Source organism: Mus musculus, chromosome 16 (assembly GCF_000001635.26).
Source record: "Mus musculus strain C57BL/6J chromosome 16, GRCm38.p6 C57BL/6J".
In the NCBI taxonomy this organism is placed as follows: Eukaryota; Metazoa; Chordata; class Mammalia; order Rodentia; family Muridae; genus Mus; species Mus musculus.
Window position 1 is genome coordinate 70,645,023 of NC_000082.6, and position 21,018 is coordinate 70,666,040.

Below are 21,018 nucleotides of genomic sequence, written 5' to 3' on the forward strand. Positions count from 1 at the left end.
TTTGTTTAGTCTGATTAGCAATAGACTTCAGAGGCATTTTCTAGGGCATAGACCTGTGTGCCTGCAAACTTCCCACTGTGCTGATGAAGCCTCCCTTCACCTATGCTGAGCCGCTGGAGTTCAGAACAACCCTAGGGCATTTTTGTTTTTTGTTTTATATCTCGTTTGTTCTTTCTCTTTGTTCTCTTCCATTCAGAGGAAGGTGTGTGCTAATGCCAAGTTGTTAGAAGTGTACCCAGCAGGGGGTGACTATGAGCTGTTTGGATTCTTTGAAACACCTCTTGCTTATTTACCTAGTGTGTTATATTACAATTAGAGAGCAGCCTCTTCATGAACACAAATGCCCACTTTACAAGCTGTTTATCTTAGTTAGAAATGATTCAGCTTAAAAAAAAAATGGACTTTGAGTGTTCACTCCAGCCCTCTATTATTAGCTACTAGTCTCCTCCCTGAAAGGCCAGGAGCGATGAATGTTGTCTATATTTTCTGGAATAAAGCTGTCTACCAGGAAAATCATACACCTTAGTGAATAATTGAAATGTTATGTCTGGAAAATGCTGGACTTCAATAGTAACACTCTCTTCTCTGGTGTTTTTCTAGGTCAGACAGAGCATGCCCTTGGGCCCCTATGGTATCCTAGAAGCAAATGCTACAACTAAATACCGAATGGTTAAGTTTACTGGCTAAATTTTCAGAATAAATCCGAGTGATAATCAAAAGCTGTGTGAAAGTTCTTAAGAGCTTGCATTGGTGATCCAGGTTCACATTTAGCTTGTGGATTCATGCAACATTCAAGCTGGCTGCTTTTGATCCATTATTTTTGTTTCTACATGTTTTGCTCTCACTGGGCACAGCGTTCAGAGATGGTGATAAGAAGGCGATCCCTTTCAGAGAGTTTTTGTTCCTAAGGTAACATCTCTGTAATCCATTCTCCTCTGAACATTTTTCCTCTCAGATTTGCTGGACCGTGTAAGCAGGGAGACTGATGAGAAAGTATCAGGGAACAGCAGGGACTTGGGGTTTCTGTAAACTTTTCGCTCTGAAGGTTACCTGGTTATCTTTTCCCAAACTAACCACTGCTGTCCCTCGGTACTCTGACATTCTCTAATTGCTCTAGTTGATTGTGAGGCAAGATACCAACTCAGATTCATGGCAGATTTAAGGTTTTTTTTTTTTTTAGGCATTTAGTTGGGATAATCTCCACTCCCAAAGCTTCCTTTGTATAATTTGGATGTGAGCAATCCAGGAATCCTACATAAAAAGCCACCTTTTGATTATTTAATTGTATTTTTGATATTTTATTTTACCGATTGACTTCTAAGCAGGGCAGGTTCTATTTTACCTTGAAGAGGTTGAATCCGGCTTGTAGATCAAGAAATTACTCAGCTCATTATTGTCTATTCCAGAAACTTGGTGCAAATTATGGTTCTCAAAAGTCCTGTTGGAAACCATTCCTTTCTTGCTTTCCATTCTTCACATTATTAAGGCATTATAAGATGAATTGACTGGTCTGCCATATAATCACGAATGCTGAATGTCTCAATATTGTTCATATGCCCTACTGACTCCCCGAGTCTATCCAAAATGGCAGTATTTGGGCAAAAGGAATCCATTGATATACAACTGGGCTAAGATAAAGCTACAGTTATGAGGGAAATCGGAGTAACTCAGAATTATCAGTTAAGTTTTATCACTTTATTCATAAAGGATAGTAGTAGAAAAATTTACCTCAAATTTATTTTATTTTTGATATTATTTTAAATATCTACCTATTTATATATTTATTATCTATCTATCTATCTATCTATCTATCTATCTATCATGAAGTATTAGACGAGGTACACATGCCAGTCTGTTGGTGCAAGGACAACACTCTGGAATCAATTTCCTCCTTCTACCTTTATGTAGGCTCCAGGAGTAGAGCTCAGGTTGGCAGGTTTGCTCAGCAAGCACATTTACCATGCAGCCATCTCTCTAGCCCTCATTTACAAATTAGTTTTATCTCATACAGAAAATGTAATAATAGGTTAGGACTGAGAGTAAACAAACATATAGTAAATATTTATTATAAAACAAGTGAAGACTGGAGGAAGAAAATCAATTACATGATGGAAGAAGATAGTTTCGTTGTTTTTTTATGCCTAGGTGGGTGAAATATGACAGGCACATAGCTCTACTTAAGTGCATAAATAGAAATAAATGTCAGTATAGTATAAAATTTAGTGAGGAGATCAAGAAAGGGGAAGGGTAGGTGATGAGGAAAGGCAGGATGCAGGAAAAATGATCCAGGAAGCAGAAAAGAGGATATAAGGATAATTGGTTTTCTATTCTTTCATTTTTTTTTAAAGCTGTCCTTTAAGATTCCCTATTATATTTGTTTAATAGATACACTGGGGAAGGGTTTCTGAGGTTTGCCTTGGCCAATATTGTGGGAGTTTCCTACCAACAGGATTGACTTAAGGGAGAAAAGCAGAGTCTATTAGTAGTTCATTGGGAACTAGAGAAGTGAGTGGTACCTTAATATAGCTGTATGACGTTTTTATTTGTTAATTAATTATTATCAAGTGATTTTTTAAAATGGAAAGGGACTTAAAACGTGAAAAACAATATAGCTGAAAGTATGATGTGCTTACAGACCGGATCCTGGCATGGCTGACTTCTGAGAGGCCCTACCTGCAGCTGACAGAGACAGAAGCAGATCCTTACACCCAGCCATTGGACTGAGTCTGGGACTCCTTTGGTGGAATTAGAGGAAGGATTGAGGAAGCTAAAGGGGAGAGCAACCCCATAAGGAAGTCTTACCTAACCCAAGGGAGCTCCCAGAGACTGAGCCACCAGTTGGAAGCATACACAGGCTGGTCCAAGGCCCCTGGCACATATATAGCAGAGGTCTACCTCCTCTGGCCTCTGGGGGAAGCTGAGCTTAATCCTCCAGAAACTTGAGGCTCCAGGAAAGGAGAAGGCCTCTGGGGTGGGGGTGGGGGGTAGTACCCTCTTAGAGCCAAGGGGGAGGAGGAATGGGATGAGGAACAGTGGGAGGAAGAACTGAGCAGGGACAATGACTGGAATGTAAATAAACAAAATAATTTACATTAAAAATAGAGCTGAAAGCAATATAGTCACAAACTAGGTAATACCCAACGTTAAATTTCCTTTTTTTATGCTCAACTGAAATCTCTCTTGTTTGAGTTTCATGAAACCTTTGACCTGCCACTGACATGTAAAACTACATAGAGAATGCAAATTCTTTCATTTACATGTGTTCCACACAACTGGAGTTGGTTGAAGACAATAATCAAGATTCAATTGTACACTGTCTTTTATTTGAAATCATGGTGTAGTGACTTATGATTGGATAGTGACGTAAAGGTTTCAAAATTTTATTATATTCAATTTATTGCTAACAATTATATGAGACTAGAGAATGTAATTAGAAATGTTCTTGCTAGTGAGCAATTGCTTCTAGATTCAAAGAGAAGGCAAAGGGAGGAATGCCCTGGGTAGTTCTAGTGGGAGGGGGGGGAGTCTCTGAATGTCATGTAACACAGAGCACAGCTGAACATGTAAAGACTTGGAAGTCAGAACAATAGGCCTATTTTGAATTGTATTTATTGGCTTCTTCCTTGCTTCATACTATCATTGTTGACGACAGATTATCATAAAACAGAAACTACTTACCTGTCATATCTCAGCTTTGGCAATTTCAGAGCATCTGAGTTCTTTCTGCTTTACTAATCCTAAAAAACGGCCTTGGTAGGCAGATGAGAATCCTGTCCTTGTAGATGCCAGAGGTGTGGCAAGATGCTGTTCCCATGTCCATACAAGATGGCTTTCAGGAAAGGCAATCAAACAACACCCACACACTATGTAATATGTCAATATAATCTTGTGGCTGAGGAAGCTGGAATTCGGGTAATCAGGTAGTGTTTCCAAGCTGATTGCTTGCAGCAGGTGATAGTCAAAGAACTGCACATAAGATCCAAGGACTGCCCATTAGATCTGTGATGTATGTTTCTCATTTTCTTCCTCTTGTTTTTATTCTTTCAACCTGTGTTATTACAGCTTTTAGCTAAGTGCCTCCATACAATGATTTAGTGGCACTTTTCTGCAAATATTTATTTTATGAATATTTTGCTACTCAGAAAAATGACCTATGAAAGCAACAAAACTCAGAGAGAAAAGTAGAAAAGTTAGTACCATTAGTGCTGTTAATGTATACTTCCGTTAAGTCACATAAATTATTCTGGACATCTCTGCTGTAATGGGAAAACTGTCTACATTTTCCATTGAAAGAGCATTAGGCAGTAATCTTATGTTTTAAAGATTAATCTCTTTGATAATCATGTCTTAAATTTTGACCCACTTTCTTTAAGGTTCTAAAAATTCCGAAAGCTCTGTCAATCACTGTGTCAACAGCAGATTTCTGAACAAAAACCTGGATACCTACACTATCTGGTGGCAATGTAATCTGCATCTACATATGTAATTCCCCCTACAGTACCAGGGTAAGGATTCTCTATACATCTAGAGTGATTGGAAAGTACAAATAGTTCCCCTTTAATTGGGAGAGTGATATTTGATACCATGAAGAACAAGAGGATAACTGAAAAACATGAGTGAGAAGAATTGAATGACATTTTTAAAGACTTCTTTAGGTTTTAATGAAACCATATTCCACTTGGTCTGGAAGAAAATGGGGAATAGTAGACAATATGCTTGTGAAGTGTAAGGGCAGGACAGATTTCAGGTGTGACTGGACCCAACTGTTAGGTGGATCTCCTTGTCATCTAAGATGCCTCCCTCTTTACCAGCTAGGGACTCTAATGAGCTGTCTGAATTCTCATGCAGGTTCCTCATGCTGCAGGCTTTTAGGAGCCCCTAGTGGAAACCATCTGTGTTTTGGATCACACAAAATTCTCAGCACTTCTATGGCCAGCTTAAAAGCATTTACAGAGAAACTTTTCAAGTTTTTGTGTTGACAAAAGAAAGTGTATTGCTTGGGAAGAATGTGGTAGTAAGTAGTGCATTTTCTGAAAGGTCAAGCAACCCAGTGAGGAGAGCGGAGCCCCGGGCAGGGTTTCACCTTTCTTTCCCATTCCACTTTAATATGCATGGTTTAATCAAAATATCTTTTAAGAACTACAAAAGCAATCTCCATGTTAGTGTGGTTTGGGAGAATATATACACATATATTTCCCCAAATAAATTGCTTATAGTTATAAGTCTAAATGAAAGAAAATCTTATGTTCACTTTATCATCATAGTCCTTTGTATTGAAGTTACTTGACTTAAACTTGCCATTTTATTATTCTAAGTTGAAATGAATGTGCTTGGATAGTGTAAGAAGATTACATATATATATATATATATATATATATATATATATATATATATATATCATATACATACTATATTTTGTCACATTTTAAAGATTATATAAATAACTAACATTTAAATGATAATTGAAAACCAATAACTTATTCTAATTCTAAAATATATTATTTTATTCATTTTGTACTTATTTTAATCTAGAGCTATAATGACAAGAACACATATTATTAGTGACGATTCTCTTGGTGTGGTTTTCAAAACACTTTGAGTAAGATTAAGTCAGTTGGTCAATTTAATGAGTTGCTTTGAGACCGTCTTACACATGGAAAGGAAAGAAGGTTCAGCTAAAACAAAACAAAACAAAACAAAACAAAACAAAACAAAACCTGAAGCGCAGTGGTAGATAGAGGCTATGATATCCAACACTGAAATCAACCAAAACCAAATTGGGGAAAAGAGATCCAGCTCTCTGGCAACCCTACTGACCACTGAGGTCATCTCTATTCCTTTCTCTCATCTAGCTTTTCCATTCCTTCCCTCTTCACCCTGCACCTTCCCAGTCCTCTGCAGTGACAGGGACAGCTACTCACCAGGAGGAGGCAAACAGCAAAAGGTAGGCAGGGCAAAGCAGTGGTCTTTCCCAAGATCCCCAGCTGAAGTTACCACTAACCCTAGAGGCAGTCTTCCTTTCTCAGTCAATCTTTCCTGTAAAGACCTTTACAGATCTGCCCAGAGTCACATCTCCTACTTGATGATAGGCCCATCCAAGTTGTCCACTACAAAAAGTACAACGAGGACCTAGGGTAGTGATCAGAAGTTGCAATCTGAAAATAAACCCAAAAACCTTGTTGCAACATTTGAGTCAGATGCCCAACTGTGCTCAATATCCCTTCTATAAATATCATTCTCATAACTATAATATATAGGAGAGAAAAATCGGATTCTCCTCTATTTGATGCATCAAGTGGTCAATCACAAATCCAGTTCTAGTTTTATGTTATCGTTCAAATATCCACTGAAAATATAGTATATTTATGTTACCTACAACTGCATTTCTTATTTTGACATTATTGTTAATATGAACAGCAAATGGACTTGTCAAATTCAATAATACTTGCTTATGTAATACCAGAAGCAACTTTAAACTAAGGAATGGTTATGGCTATGGAATTAGACATGTAAGAATCTTTCTGTTCGGCTGGAGAGATGGCTCAGTGGTTAAGAACACTGACTGCTCTTCCAGAAGTTCTGAGTTAAATTCTTAGCAACCATATGGTGCCTTGCAACCTCATGGAATGGGATCTGATGCCCTCTTCTGGTGTGTCTGAAGAAAGCAACAGGGCACTCACATACATAAAATAAAAACTATAAAAATGAAATCTGTTTTGTTTTGTTTTGTTTTGTTTTGTTTTGTTTTGTTTTGTTTTGTTTTGTTTTGAGGCAGTATTTCATTGTGTAGCTCTGGCAATCCTGGCACTAACTCTGAATACCAGAGACTTGCGTGCTCTCTGTCTCCTGACTGCTGGTGTTAAAGGTATGTGTCACCACTGCCCAGTGACAGGTAAGAATCTTATAAACATATATTCAGGATGGCAGGATACTCAGTGAATAAAAGCACTTTCCACTCATGTCTGGTTATCAGAGTTCAGTCCCCAAACACACATACAGATACAAGGAAAGACCTGACTCCTTAGATTAAATCATGAAAGCTGTCCTTTGACCTGTCCTGGAGCTCTATTGCATATATGCCATATGCTTTGAATGATAAACGGAAGTTTAAAAATTAGTAAATGTAAATTTTAAAATGTATGAGCATTTTAAAATTTTTAGATATATGTTTAATTAAAAATACATTTAGATCCCTGCAGTCCCTCCCCAGTACTCTTCCTCCAACCCTTCTGGTGTCCTCCTCTCTCTCAAGATGATAGCCAATTTTCCTTTGATTATTATTGTAATATATACTATATATAAGTTATCATTACAGAGTGTGCAATAACAATAATATATGCACAAATACATAAATACAATCAGCCGAGTCTTTTTTTGTTGCACTTGTGTATGTAGTATCAACACTGACTACTTTGGAGAATTAGAAGGATCATGCACAGTACAGGATAATTCCTTCCCCAACATATATTAATTGCCTATGGTTTTTAATTTAATGATAGGTTCAAATAATAATTTCCCTTTCCAGGTTATATGTACATTGATAAATGCCAGTCGTTTGATGTTGTTTATATAGCCATTTTCTAGAAAAATCTGTTTTACCATAGATATACTGGGTTTCTGGCTTATACAACCTTTCTGTCCCCTTTTATGCAATGTTTCCTGAGCCAGAGATGTGGGACCTGTGGTGTAGATGTATCGCCTGGGTCTGGGCTCCCACCATCTCCTGACCTCTGCATTGTGTCTAGTTGTGGTTTGCGCTGATGATCTTCATTCACTATGAAGAAAGCTCTTTTTTAACTGAAAAAGTTTCATACAATATTATTCTGATAACCAACAATTTCCCCTCCTCAAATGCCTCCAGTTCTTTCCAACCTACCTACCCACCCACCCAACTCCAAGCCTGCCCCTTCTTTCTTCATATCTTTAGAAAGCAAAGCATTCCATTCTGGTCCCTCTAATCACTCCATCTCCTATTCTGCAATTCAGTTAGCCACAGGGGAAGGGGCTTGATGGAAATATTCCCCACTAGGTCTGAGAGTTTCAAAACCAAGACAGTTTTCCTTTTTTTTTTTTTTTTGTGATGTATAGTAGCTACACTCATCTGTGAGGATAAAGATAATATTTGAAGGTAGTAAGGAATTGTGTTAATTTAGTAAAGTGGTGGTAGTAGGTTCTTTTCTAATCCCAATGACTTCCAAAACTCCAGGAAGATGAGTAAGTCTTTCAAAGCCGAGCAAGGGTTCCTTCTAGTGAATGGGTCTTATGTTCAGGAGACAGCTACTCACTACTCCCCAGATGTGGATGTCATTGATTGTACTTTACAGATGGGATATCTTGCCATACCAGTCGTTATTGGCTCTCAAAGAATTGCAGCTGGGACTGACTGTTTAATTACTTCCTTCCCTTTGTAGCCTACATAGCATCTTCTAGAACCACGGAGGGAAAACCCAATAAAATAAAATAAAAAATATAAAAGAGACATATGCCACATATTCTCCCTCATCTGAAGTGCTAACTGCAAATACTCAAATGTGAGTATACAGCATGGATTGACCACAGGAACAAGGAAAGTATAAAGGGACCACAGGTAGCAGAGGTGGGGCATGGGTTTGTCTTGAGAGGGGAATAGAATTCTGGTGATATGAAGTGGGAGATGGAGAAACAGAGACTTGGATCCAACAGTGAAAAGGGAGAAAAGTCTGTCTGGATGGGAAGGAGGGAGAAGAGGCAAATAACACAAAGGTGATTTGATAATGCTTTAAGGAACCATATTATTTTATAATTACCTGAAATGTTATACAACACGTGTGCACACAGGGATGAAAACACATACATACACACTAAAGGAAGTTAAGCCACACTGGAGTTGAGAATGCTTCCTACAAGAACTAAAGATTAATAAAATACACAGAACAGGCACAGGGAACCTCCTTTCTAATAGTTGTTCAGAATAGTCCAAGTGACACTCAAAATGATATAGACTATGGCTGCAGTCCTTCCTTGCTTCCTGTGGTTGCAGACATCATCCATTTTGGACACAGGACTCAGATGATTTTAGCTGGATCTGAGCTGAAGTAAAAAAGAGTTTATCTATCTGTATGTTCTTTGGAGGTTTTTTTTTTTTTCACATTGGATATTGATTTGTGAAAGGCATCTATTCTGGTCACATTTGCACACATACACACACCCCTACTACTTTAAATGTCTCAAAGGATTTGTGTGTGTGTGTGTGTGTGTGTGTGTGTGTGTGTGTGTGTGTGTGTGTGTGTGATTATCCGTGGAGATCGCTAAAATCCTTTAACAAAAGCTGGAACTAATCTTTATAATTAAAGGGAATAGCTGATTTTAAGAAGTCAGTTGAAATCACCTTTCTTGTAAAACTTTTCCAGGTCATCTATCACACCAAACAGCCAGGGGTGGAGAACACAGGTGCACCATCTTGTCACAATTAGACAAACACAAAGAAAAAGATTAAATTTTAGAAAAAAATTCTTTTTTTTAACGCGTTGTTCCATAAGCGCACAGATACAATTGAGTAGCTTATTAAACCGGAAATCATTTCACTAGGTGGATTACACAGCATCAGTAAGAAACTGAGAATTCAGGCCAGCTCTAAAATTTGCTAAAGTTTGCCATCTAGAGGTCTAGGGGAGTATATTTTGGAAAGTACTTTCAGATTGATTTTTCTCTAAAGTACAGATTATTTTTGTTTATTAAATAAAATGGAGGCTCGGGAAAAAGGGATATTCCACTTATTGCTGACTGCACACAGGGCACTTTACAATTTTGGGCATTTACTTCTAAGTGCTGGCAAGGTTGCTTTGAGTTTTATGTGGACAGCCATTTTGACTGTGACATCTTCAGAGGTCTTTTAGGCAGGCTGGTTTACAAATTTCTCCACACTGTATGAGAGACAGAAAAACAATACATTAGAGACTGGTAAATGTACCATGGTGTTTTTAATGATTAACAATCTTTTGACTATTAAGACTGACAGTCAGGGTTATTTGTACTCCTGTTGAGTACTGCAGATGTTCATGTTAAACAATTGTAGGGCGGTAGGAAGCAAACTATCCTGGTGAAGAAAGAAAAAGGCATCAATCTAAAACGAGTGCTGAGATCCCATTTCATAGTTTGCACAAACATGCAGGTGAGCACACACACATATAAACACACACACTCACATACACACATGCACACACACACACACACACACACACACACACACGTGTGCTTATGGTAAACACACAGACTTGTCATTTTAATCCTTTACTAAGGAGTTGTAATATACATCGCTGTCATATACTTGCTATAGCTGATGACACAGTACAAGTATTTATTCAGAACACAATTGCGTTTCCATGAGTGTGTCACATTTGTCTGCTCACCGATGCTAAAACAGAGGATAATGAGCTTTGAAATGTAGATTATGGGATCACAAGAGAAGCTGCATATCAGGAAATCTTCCCCAGCAGCTGGGCTAAGGTTATGTATCTTAAGTGCTCAGTAAGTCACCGCATGCTGGGTGCGGCAGCAAGATAGACGTAATGTTAGACTGCTGCCATTCTGAGGGAATGTATTCCTGTGGCAGGAAAGTGCGGTGGGCATCTCAACTGACCTGGGCAAAGGGGCTTCGTGTTAACAGCAGTGGAAAATACAGAAGAGGTTTATTGTTATTTTATTATTATTATTATCATTCTTACTGTAGCCTCTCCAAGCCATGGTAAAAATCAACCTTTTTTCCTTTAAAAGGAGCCTCACGTTTACATTGTATCCTAGCATTAAAAGCAATATTTAAGGAAGGACATCACCTTGTTAAATGGACACATTTACATACGATTTCATGTTTCAGAATTCTGATGCAAGGCAAAGAGTTTCTTAGAGATGAGAAATTGCTGTAATATAAAAATGACCCCATTGAGTAGAGATAATATGCACCTCTGTAATTAAGAGCCCCGTGATATGGTGTAATTACTTGCTGTCCTTACACTGACCTCCAAGAAAAGAGTGTCTAAACATTACACTGCAATGCTAGCATTTGTCTTTTGAAGTGTGTTCCTTCTGTGAACGGCAGTGCATCTGTGGATAATATATCCACAGCAGGTCACTGACAAATGTCGCACCAGCTGCAGTGAAGTCTCTTCTTTTCATTCCACAGACCTCATATCTTGAAATCGACTTAAAGACAGTAATAAGGTGGTCGAAGAGATAGTTCAATCTCTGTGTTCATCAGTGCTTGGGGACTACATGAACGAAGGCTACTTGAGGCTATTTGTTCATTAAGCACCATCCACAGCACATTAACTATAGCACACCTTTTATGTTTAACAGTACCAAGATCTGTGGGGACACAAAGATGGATGGAAGTGTTGCCCAGGGAGGGACACTCCACCAACCTCAAGCTACTCCTGTATGCTTAGAGCAGGAAGCTGATGACAGGGACAGCTCCTACTTACTGGAACTTGAGGAGCTTCTGTGGGATCTTTGTGACAACAAAAATCACTTCTTACCACCTTGACTGTGAGCGTGTAGTTACGCACATACATGAGCCTGTGTGCTTCTTCAGTAGGATACTGTCTTGTCTTTGAGAATCGAATTTATATTTTAATCACCTATCGTATATGCAAGCCATTGTCATAACAAGGAAAAATAATTCATTTTTCTTCTGAGAATGGGTTACTCATACATTCCTGTGATAATGTATCTCACATTGAGTTTCTCAAAGATTTTGTCAGCCTAACAAAGAAGTTAAGAGAATGGATGTAGAATTGTGCCATTTGGTTCATGTTCTGGGACACCTCCTTGCCTCAGGCTGTAACTTGGGTCATTCCTTAAAACAGGTCTATACTTCAATTATTTATGATAGAAATGAGGTTGCTACCTATCCCTTTACTATAGTGTTATGCTAAAAAACAACTGAAACTGACCTAATAAGAAGACAGAACACCTTCACTACTTGGAATAATGTTTAATCACAATATGCAGCCTTTATAAATGCCAGCAAGGTATATTTCCCCATGTCAGTAGTGTCTCCTTTACTCCTACTGACAAGAGACTCCTCTGTATAGATCAACACCTACATTTTATATGAAGCTTTTGAGGCCTTTAAAAGGTGAGCTGCATTCGGAGGTGACACCATTACACAGCAATTTTAAAAGCACATGGCTTCCTAAAGCCTCAAAGAGATTCTTTTGAATGCAGTGCACACAGTTGAAAAGCAATGGCAGTCAGTGTGGCCTTCAGACTATGGACTTCAGACTCGTGCTTCCTACCAATGGCAGGTTTGTTCCTTAGGCAATTTTTTTGTTTGGTCTTTTCTCAACTGTAACTTAGGAGACCTTTATTGCTTTAATTAGAGGTGGTGTGAAGATTGTCTGGTAGTATAATTAAATCATATAGGTAAGAGGCAATAATTAGCATTTTTGTTTCTTTTTAATGAGATAAAAGACAGCAGGCAGAAAATGGATAGGTGTGGCAATGGTCACTCCCATACTTTCATATAGTGTCTGATTTGGAGTTCCTCTACCTATTTCTATTAAAAATGATCTCTCACTGCCCCTATCATATCCTTTTCTGCTAAATCCTCTTTTGTTCCTGAGTTATATATCCTCATTTCATCTCTTCATATCTCCTTACTGTTTCCCACTAAATTCAAATACCGGTTTTTAAAATATTTTTCTAAGTTTAATAAAATAACATTTATTCTTAATAATTAACTATAGTCAATGTGACTAATATCTATTATTTTGAATAACTAGAAGAAAATTATCTATCTATTCATCTATCATCTATGATTCACCTATCTACCTATTCATATATATATATATATATTCATATATATATATATATATATCATCTACCAATTTATGTGAATGTTCACCATTAATTGCTTTAATATATTTAAAGCAGAAACAGTCAAAATTTCAGTAAAAGGCTAGATACTGATGCCCTAATGTAGGCTTTGTTATTTTTTTCTGAGGATATTTGAGAAATATTTTTTTGCTTATAGATGGGACACTAAAAGGCAGATGAAAGGTTTCTGCTTAAAAACTATGTTGACATTACTCACAGGGACATGCATGGGTGACTCAAAGGCAGCTTTACCACCAACGAGTCCTTGAGACAAGTTACCATCATTGAAGTGTTCCACCCACAGCATGGACAACTCCCAAAATAGCTGAATCACTGAAGAAATTTAAAACCTCCAGTTATTCAGAAGCAAACTAGAGGGATGATACTATCAGGATATATTACGGAAGACTCAGGCTAAGAGGCATTTTAATAAACGATGTTATCAATTTTGGAAGCTATATCAAGAGAGGTCTAACACACTAAGTTATCTTTTCTATAATTTCAAGAGGGGGATGGACTGGTAAGCCACGCCTTTTCTTCCCAAGAGAATTCTAACAGACACTTTCCAGTACAGTATCCTATGGATTATCACAGCTGCTTTGATAAAAGATGATGAAAGATGGCAGCGCTCATGATCAAACTCAGAGAAGAGAAACATAACAATAGACTGCTTGGTTTTGCTTATCACTGTGGTATGGAATCAGCCATAAACAGTCAATAATCAAGCAAGCCTGGCTACAGTCAAATAAATCTAATTAATGGGTGTGTAAAATTGAATTTTATATAACTTTGAATATTAAACATATTGTTATACTTTTTACCTTATCTTCAGCTCATAGTATGTACTAAATTAGGCATTGGGACAGATTTGGTTCACAGGCCAGAGTTTAAAAGAATCTGGTTAGCCTCTGTGATTTATGCTGAATTTGCAGATGCAAGCATTAAAACCCCCAGTTACTTTGAAGCAAATTAGAATGGATGACATTATCAGGTTAGGTATGGACACACTATGGAAGACTCAAGATAATAGGAGAAGGCATTTTAATAAATGATGTTATCAACAGACTGATTTGTTCCCTTTTAAGAGGAGAATTGAGTGATAGGAAAGAAGTAGGCAGATTCATGTAAGGTGCTGTGGAGGGAGAACTTAAAAGGAAACAAATCCTGAACGGTCCACATGCTCCTTTCCCCATCAAGTATCAGATAAGGGGGGCTCTGATTAGGTAACTGCTTTATATAAAACCACAGAGAAGATAGAAAGAAGCACCAAGAAAACTTGGTAGATAATGAAATATAAGAACTAAAGTGGAAGACATAGTTAACTTAGTGATCTACTTAACCCAAATTTGAGATATGAGATGGAGAAAACTAGAAACAGGAGTCAAGATTTGAATCCTGCATCTTTTCAAGGATGAATAGCTGAGTAGACTGGATACTCTAGAACTTGCAAAAAGATTCACAGGAGAAACGTCTTCTATGGGTTTTGAGCCTTTGGTGCACTGTTGCTACTTTTTAGTCAAGTAATCCAGTGGATAATGTGGTGCAGGAGGCATATAAGGATGAAGCTAAACTGGGACCATTATACGACGTTTGAGTAAATGAGGGAAATAAGGATAGGTTATCAGAACTTCACAGATGACTAAGGCCTGATAATTTAATAAGCCATAGAATATATGTATATTTTCTTGGTCGTATTGGTATACAATGAGATAAAAATGGCTTAGTACAGATCTCAGCTTCGGGACATTTTTGCATCAGAAAATTCAAGGATGTTTTCAGTAAGTAAGATAATTTACTAGTACTCTAAGTTACCAAGAGCTTAATAACTCAGTGTTTTCTACAGAAAACTCAAATTTATAACTATCATATCAGTCCCTTCTGGGGCCATGGTACTCCACTCAGGCTCTTCTTTGTTGAGTTTTTATCCATCAATTAGGAGAAGCGTTATGCCTCTAGCTAGCAGGCAGTACTGTAAGTACCTCAGGACTATGAAGTTATGACCTCTTTTTTTTTTTTCTCCCTGTCTCTCAGTAAAAGCTGTTCTTTTAAAGAAAGTATTCCCTTAAGCAGAGGTTGAGTTTAAATAACCCATTTGTTGTTTGCCCAGAGGTTGGGAGGTATTATATAGTGTGTTAAATGTATGAGTTTTCATACCATAGTTGATTTATGAATCTATGTGAAGGAGTTTGGATCCTTGTGGATTCTTTTCTGTAATGTCAATAATCACGTCTTCCCAGTGCATTTCTTTAAACCAAGAAACAAAAACAGTGTTGTCTGTTCAAAGTAACAGAATGATAGCCATCTATACTACTTGGTATGCAAAACCCTTAGGTCCTATCCATGCATCCCTGAAATCAGCCTGTGACCTGCGTAACAATAGGCTTTGCAACTTTACAAGTGGGATAGCTAGGAAAGTAGTTAATATAAAACGTTGGCTACAGTTAAAACTCATTTTAAAAAGTGGCTGACATGTATAGTTTAATGACTTTCTGTTAAAGTAAAATGTGTGACTATGAGTTGTTCAACTTTTTTGTTTGAGATGGAAAGTCAGGATTGTTCTGAAAAATGGATGTGAGATGTACACACACACACACTATATATAATGTGTGGGGAGGGCAGGCATATTCACATATAACAGATGTTTTTTAATTTGGTGAAATTCATAAGCTGCGTTGATATGGTACCCACATTGATTTTTAATATCACCCTGTTAATCTTCTTTGATAAACTTGGAAATGTCTAGAGAATGCTCAGGTTTTCCTGCCATCAAGGAATGTATCTGACTTACTGGTAGATGACTAGTATCTAAATTGCAGAGAAGGATCAGCAATTTGTTTTCTTGAGATTCTAAAGTAATAGATAGTTGAGTGAATCACTACACCAAAGAGAAAAGAAGAAGATACTGACTTCAGATTACTAACTTAATTCCCATCCATTTTTCAGAACAATCCTGACTTTCCATCTCAAACAAAAAAGTTGAACAACTCATAGTCACACATTTTACTTTAACAGAAAGTCATTTTCCAAAACAAAAATATTTGGCTCTCTATAAGCCAATTACCTATGTTAGTAAAGATCTATTACATTTCAGATATGTGAATTTTTCTTCCCAGATATAGTCCTCTGCTGTCACAATGAATTTTGGGCTTTTTAAGCCTATGTCAAAAATGGCTTCTGGATGGTGAAGTGGCTCAGAGGTAAGGGATCTAGACGCTCAAGTCTGCGTACTTACCAGTAACCTGTATACTTTGGTGTGCTGAAACACCACGACCCAAGGAACTCACAGAAGAGAGAGTTTATTTTGGCTTTCACTTGCCAAGGAATAAGAACCCATTTTGGCAGGAAGCTAGAACTGCCAGCTCAAGGCAGAGCAGCAGGAGAAGAGAGCTGAGAGATAACACACCCAACGAGAAGAGCAAAGCAGAGACACCAAACTGGAAGTGTCAAAACCTGTGCCCAGTAATGTTCTTTCCCATCAAGTTCAAAACCCAAAACTTCCCCAAACAGCCCTGCAGCTGGGGACAAAACAACCAAATTTCTGAATCTATCGGAAACACTTCACATCACCACACCATGAAAAAGTGGAAAGAGGGAAGTCATTTCGTAAGATTGTACTCTCGTTTCCACACATGTGTTATGGCATTTCCATCAGCCTCCACACATGAATTAATTCATTAATTAATTAAGTGACTTTTTTTTTTTTAGTTTGTGGTAGTTGGCATAAATTTTAAACATTTTGAGGCCTTAATTAGGATAAACATTTTAAAAATGTTATAAAGTGGTAAGGAAGACAAAATATTTAATTCTTGCTTTAAATGATGCCCATACAAAAATTACAGTGGACTTAGCTGCAAATAGACTCATTTTCTTCAAAAAGCTGCTCATCCATCACTTTGAATGGATTCTGTTGCATGATATGATGGAAGAAAAAAAAACTGTTTAGTTATATCAGCTTCATTTCTTGCCTGAGAGAAATTTTGATGGTATTAAGTAACCACAGAATGTATAAATGGAAAACATGTTTCCCCAGTGTGTCATGTGGAAGGAATGAGAGGGAGAGGGACAGAGGGCTCGGAGAGGGAGGGAAAGAGGGAGAATAGAAGAGGGAGGAGAGAAGAAGAGGGAGAGAGTGGAAGAGTGAGGGAGAGAGGAAGAGTGGGATGGAGAAGGTGAAGGGGAGGCAGGGGAGAGAGAGAGAACTCTGGCTCAGTAGACTCAAACACCTTTCTGCCTCTGTCCCCAGCACTAGTACTGCAGGATGTTAACTCATCTGGGTTTCCCAAACTCAGGTCCACATGCATGTGGAGCAAGCATTTCATGGAGTGAGTGTACTATCTCCCATCCCTCAGTTCTCTTCCACCACTTTTCTCTCTAGCTTGCTTTTGGAATCATCTAACAGTAAGTTCTTCTAAATCACTTCTATTTTTTGATCTGCTTTCTACTGTCATATTTTCTTTCTTTCTCCTACATCAGGTTGTTCCTTGATTTGTCTTATTTAAAATTCACACCTGTCAAAGTCTCTATTAGATCTCCGGTCTTTTTCAGTTTTAATCTTGTATATACAAGCACAGACCAGAACTCACTCACTTTTGATGTTGCGTTGCTATTAGTACTAAATACTAAATTTATGCAATGCGCACACTTATCCCCCAAATTTATGATGTGCACTTATTCGATGATTCTACATGTCTGTGCAATTTCACTCCGTCATTGATCTGATGTTTTTAGAGATCTCCTCCATTTCTTAAATCTCCCTTACTTGCTATAGTCAAAAACAAACTACTTTAGCTACTGCTGATGCCAAGTAGTACATGCAGTTCTAGGGTGTTAATTTTGCTGAGACTCTTTTCCCTGGTCTGAAGCAGCTCCTAACTTCTTAAGGCAGAATAAAGAACATAATAAGGACAGAAAATTAGGGAGTGGTAGCCTACAGTTTCTATTAGGCTTTAAGTAAATGGTGGGATTTTATAGGACAAAGCAAGAAGATATACCAGCTCTCTTATCCTCATACTCGTGACATTTATTTTTATTTATTTCTATTTGTTTTTAAGCCACAATATCCTTTGTCATCACATCGTACCTGTCAACATCCACTTGACTTTATTCATTTTATTCAATATTTGTTTTTCAATTGATTGTCAGTATATGTACTTGTTTGTGAAGGTATGTATGCATCAGTATAAGCTCTCTCATTAACTTTGTGATTACTAATTAGCATTGAATTTGCATATTGTAAGTGCTCAAGATACATCTGCTGAATCAACGAGTATGAGAACAATATGCTATTAAGGACAGCAAAAATTCAGTTTATACATTGACTCTCTGATTTAGCTTTTCTTTCTACACACTTATGAAGCAAGGGTTGATGCTGGGCTCCTTTTTCTTCTCTTATTAATTGCTCTAATTGTTCAAATTTACAGAGTGTAATGCAATAATTTGACAGATTTATACTATGTGTAATGATCATATCAAAGTAGCAAGTCTTTTTATCTCCTTAAATTAAAACTTTCTGATTAATATACAATAATTATAGATATTAATGGGATGCATTCAACTATTTCAAGACATGCATATAGTATATGATGATTAAATCAGCATGAGTAATGGATTCTTCTCTTTATTGTTACTTTTGTTTGAAGACTTTGATTGAGTTTTCCTACTTATTCCTAAACCATGTAAAAGATCATTGTTAATAATGAGCCTCCCCCAGTTCTATAGAACACAAGTACCTATCACTTCTAGTTAACTATTTTGATTGTCAGTTAGGTAATCTCTATGTACCTTCCACTACCCCGTCCAAGTCTCTAGTTCCGTATAGTATAGGTTTTAATCACCATTTTTAAAAGAGCATGCACACTTGTGAGGGAAGATGCAGCCTCGCCATTCAGTATCCGACTTGCTTCACTGCACATAATCTCTAATTCTGAAGTGAAATGTATGTAACTTGGTGCCTTGCAGCCGCAAATAAGCAGCCTCTTTACTTAGTGCGTTCCACAACAAATGTTATGGCCTGTTAGTCTACTATGCTAGCAGCTATTAAGAACGTGAAGTTTATCACATATGGGCATTCAATGGTAGTGAATACCAATTATCTGTATCTTCAATTTCTCCTAATCTGTTTGTTCTCCATTTTCCAAACTGTGACTGGCACTTCCTTCATATTTAAAACTATGAAAAAGTTTAATTTTTACTGATTCATTCACTGAATTATTTTGTACCTGTGGAAATAAAATATACTGACATTTAATATTTATTGAGTGCTTGCAATGTACTAGCCACTTCACATATATTGCTTCGCTTAATCTTTATAGCTACCCTATGAATTATTCATCCCATTTTATGGATAGAAACTAAGTATCAGAGTTATAAAGCAACAGCCTGAGTTTATAGTCCTAGAAAGTAGGGATATTGTATGTGGCCACTTGATCTAACACGAACTTGGCTTTTATCACCATACATGCTTCCCTCAACACCTAAAGAAAAAATATGTATGTGTATGTATATATATATATATATATATATATATATATATATATTCATACATGCCCTTTCAAAATATATAAACTTGGGCCTGAAGTGGTAGTACATATCTCCCAAAGTTGGGAGACAGAGGCAGGCAGACATCTGTGAGTTCAAGGCCATCCTGATCTCATGTTCGAATTTCAGAACAGAGGGCTACATAATGAGACTCTATGTCAAAAAGAATTTTTGCAAAATTAGCATACTGATTAATTCCAACTAATTCCACTTATGTTAGACTTAGAAAGAGCCACTAGTTTTTCTCTGCATTCTGAATGCTATACTCTTGTGGAGAGAGTTCCTTTACATAGCAAGGTAAAAAACAAACTTTGCTGCTAGTAACTGGTAAGTTAGTTGCCTTAGTTAGGGTTTTATTGCTATGAAGAGACACCATGACCAAGACAACTTTTAGAAAGGATAGCATTTAATTGGGATTGGCTTACAGTTTCAGAGGTTCAATTCATTGATGAGAAACATGGCAGCATACAAGCAGACATGGTGCTGGAGAAGGAGCTGAGAGATTTACATCTATTGCTGTCTCTAAAGCTAGAGCCACCTGACCAAATCTGCTAAGTTCCGCTACTTTCTGGGGCTGGAACATGGTCCCCTTGTTTGTTACATTTTCACCAAGTTTCAGTTTTCAGTGATATCATTCACTGCCTAAGATTGGTTGTCATGGAATTTGCTCTGCAGACTAACTTTGATCTCAGAGATCTGAATGTTTATCTCTTGAGTTCTGGGATTAAAAACTTATACCACCACACCTAGACTTAAGCTTTTCTCTACTTGGAACTTGCTGTCACAGGTTAGCCTTGAACTCAGAGATCTGCTTGTCTCTGCTTTCTGGGATTAAAGGTACGTACCACCAATTGGAGACCATATCATTGGTAGTGTTTGCCTCCCTGCCTCTTATGCCAATGGCTGTTGCTATGAAGATAGGTGATGCTAGAAATTGACTTTGGATTTAGTTGGAGTTGAAATTTGTGCAGTGTTTAGTCAACCCAAATTATCTTAATTTTCCTGTCCAAAGAGGTTACTTCAAAAGCAAAGCTTTTGTTAATTAAGTACTTGCTTTACTGGAAAGAACCAGAATTTGCTAAATAACTAAAGTGCCCTCAGTGTTTATGTATGTTAGAACTGTTCCAACATTTTCAAAAGGAGCTGGTGAATGCTCTGCGTGTGAAATTTATTGACAAAGAGAAGATTCTACACTGGTAGCACTATTTGTAGAAGCAGTTGCATCTTCAGCAAGCCCCAGCAGAATGGCAACAGCAGAATAGCAAAGCAGGAAAATGAAGAGCTGGGGACACACCAGGCTCTTAGGACATGTATACAAAGCATTGCTCTTGTACAGTACAGAGAAAAGAAGACTCTTTTGCTCCCTCTATTGTGGGAGCACTCAGAAACTTTAGTGTTATTTTTGGTCAGTAAACTTTTTGTTAATAGATTATTTTTATCAAACTGAAAAAAAAAAAAAAGATACCACCAAACCTGGGTCTAATCTTTTCATGACCACTATGCCTCAAGTTCCTGATCAAAAGCATGTGTCTGGATCACTGGTGTGCCCTCCATTTCCTGATTGTAGTTCATTCCAGATTAAATGTCCAAATGATAACAATAACCAGGTCAAAATAAGGACTGGTGTGA

General features: G+C 37.4%; 1 pseudogene; it reads left to right on the forward strand.

Annotated features, from left to right (window-relative positions):
- The first annotated feature begins 20,282 nt into the window (after nt 1-20,282).
- Nucleotides 20,283-20,667, forward strand: Gm19291 (annotated as a pseudogene).
- The last annotated feature ends 351 nt before the right edge of the window (nt 20,668-21,018 follow it).